At 42.3% G+C, this 2,879-nt stretch overlaps 1 protein-coding gene across 1 annotated transcript in view; it reads right to left on the reverse strand.

Moving 5' to 3' along the window:
* Positions 1-2,136: 2,136 nt before the first annotated feature.
* LOC117949934 (histone H4) overlaps positions 2,137-2,879 on the reverse strand; it is a 19,456-nt gene continuing 18,713 nt past the window's right edge. Inside the window, exon 3 of the mRNA XM_034880535.1 lies at positions 2,137-2,148. The gene's annotated coding sequence lies outside the window, so the exon portion shown is untranslated. The remainder of the gene's footprint in view (positions 2,149-2,879) is intronic.

The raw sequence follows: 2,879 nt of genomic DNA on the forward strand, positions 1-2,879 counted from the left end.
CCCCCCCCCCCGTTGTGTTCTCTCAATGAGCTTCATGAGTAGATGAGTAGTCCCTGAAATGGTTCTTTGACTACTGACTGAAGACGCCCGACCACAGACGGTGGTTTCATCGCTGCCGCCTCCGCAAACAACAAAACAGGAAGTCACCTTTTCTTCTTCTCTGGCGCTGACATTTCTAAAGTTTCCCTCTAAACAACCAAATATCTGCAAAACCACTTCACAGTTCCAGTTAGAAAAGGAGACCCGCTCGACTCTGACAAATACAGGAAGGTTCAGTTAAGGTCTCGTGCAGGGCTGTAGTCAAGACCACCTTAGTCGAGTCCAAGACAAGTCCAAGACCAGGACTAGTCGAGTCCAAGACAAGTCCAAGACCAGGACTAGTCGAGTCCAAGACAAGACCAAGACTAGGACTAGTCGAGTCCAAGACAAATCCAAGACCAGGACTAGTCGAGTCCAAGACAAGACCGAGTCCAAAGAGGGTTGAGTCCAAGACCAGGACTAGACGAGTCCAAGACAAATCCAAGACCAGGAGTAGTCGAGTCCAAGACAAGACCGAGTCCAAAAAGGTTTGAGTCCAAGACAAGACCGAGTCCAAAGAGGGTTGAGTCCAAGACCAGGAATAGTCAAGTCTAAGACAAATCCAAGACCAGGACCAGTCGAGTCCAAGACAAGACCGAGTCCAAAAAGGTTTGAGTCCAAGACAAGACCGAGTCCAAAGAGGGTTGAGTCCAAGACCAGGACTAGTCGAGTTCAAGACAAGACCGAGTCCAAAGAGGGTCGAGTCCGAGTCAAGATCGAGTCCAAAGAGGGTTGAGTCCAAGACCAGGACTAGTCGAGTCCAAGACAAGACCGAGTCCAAAAAGGTTTGAGTCCAAGACAAGACCGAGTCCAAAGAGGGTCGAGTCCAAGTAAAGAGCGAGTCCAGAGAGCTTTGAGTCCAGACCAGGACTAGTCAAGTCCAAGACAAGACAAAGTCCAGAGAGGGTCGAGTCCGAGTCAAAACCGAGTCCAGGACAGAATAAAGGTCTTATGCATGACAGTATCAAGACAATCATTTTGGGTTTCACTTTCCCTCCAATATTATTATTATCAACATAATAAAGACACCTGGACTCGGTCCAGACCAGAAGCCATATTGGTCCAGACCAGAAGCCGAGACCGAGACAAGTCAGAGTCCAAATACTAGCGAGTCCAAAACAAATCCGAGACCTTAGAAAAAAGTAAAACACGTGTTGTGAAATGCAACACTTTTGTTGACGCTTTTTAATCGATTTTTTAAATTTCTCTTCAGTTTTTTGTCCCTTTTTCCAACACTTTTGACGCTGTTTTTCAAAGCTTGTCACTTTTTTTTCCTCAAAGACTGATTTAAAACCACAAACAGCAGAGAAGTGGTTGAGGGACCATGTGGAGACTCACCGTTGGGGGGGGGACGGGGGTCTTCCACGGAGACGCTGCAGTCGACTAGAAAACAAAAGACATGTGAAGCACAGGTTAGTAAAGGTGTCGAGGTCGTGGAGCCACAAGGTTTCCCGGGTTTAAAGAAAGTCTAAATTAACCCTCCTGGTGTCCTCGGGTCAAATTTGACCCTTAAAAAAATAAATAAAATAAATAAAAGAAGTGTCTTTCGACGCAATTTTCGCGGCTTGTTCCACACAACGCTCTTCACAAGTCAAATAAATCATCGCCCCACTGCTCTCTTTACATTTGGATGTTTTATTCAATTTTATAGCATTAAAAAAGCTTTTTTTTTTTTTTATTATTGAAAGACCATTGAAAGAAGGGACTAAAATGTCCAAAAATAAAAGCTTGGGGGGTCAAAAAAAAACACAAAAATGTCAAAAGGTGCAGAGAAATAGGGACAAAAACATCAGGGGGAAGAGCAACATAGATATTAGGGTTAAAGGTCTAAAGAAAACTCTACATTTATTTAACCCTCCTGTTATCCTGGGTTAAATCTAACCATTTAATAATGTTATTATCCCAAAATAGACCAATGTCTGTATCTGAAATCTGAAAAAGGCATAAAAAAATATATATTATGAAAGTAGAGATTTTTGTGCCAGAATACAGGAAATAACACCAACTACACAGGGCTTTATCATAAGAGCTGGACATGGATATTTTAGTCTTTGCAACTGTCGTTAAATCCTCCCACAGCGTGAACTGCACGAGTCTTTCGCTGTTATAAGTGTATATAACAGGAGGGCATTAATTATTAATTATGTAGCTTCTTGTAACACTTACTGCTGCAGACAGCTTCCTCCCAGGTCTAAAGAGAGGATGAGAAAAGCGAGGCGTTAGTGCTAAAGTTACATTCAAAGTTGCAAAATACTCCAATGATCTGCCAAAATGTGCACAAACATGATGCAAATGCCAAGAAGATCTGCTGTGGTTTCAAGGGTTACTACGTGGTTTTGTGTCTAAGTGAATGAGGGGATAACAAACTTTCAAATTAGTTCAGTATTAAGTGAGAGAAACAAGCTGCTTAGTTTAACATGAAACAGAAATCCCCATCACCAAACCCACCAGACTCCATGTAAATAATCACTACTTTCAGCGTGTAAAGAGCAGCATATCTCCACCAGACTCCATGTAATTAATCACTACTTTTAGTGTGTATAGAGCAGCATATTTCCACCAGACTCCATGTAAATAATCACTACTTTTAGCGTGCATAGAGCAGCATATCTCCACCAGACTCCATGTAAATAATCACTACTTTCAGTGTGTATAGAGGAGCATATCTCCACCAGACTCCATGTAAATAATCACTACCTTTAGTGTGTATAGAGCAGCATATTTCCACCAGACTCCATGTAAATAATCACTACCTTTAGTGTGTATAGAGCAGCATATCTCCACCAGACTCCATGTAAATA

This window comes from Etheostoma cragini, chromosome 9, assembly GCF_013103735.1.
Source record: "Etheostoma cragini isolate CJK2018 chromosome 9, CSU_Ecrag_1.0, whole genome shotgun sequence".
NCBI lineage: Eukaryota > Metazoa > Chordata > Actinopteri > Perciformes > Percidae > Etheostoma > Etheostoma cragini.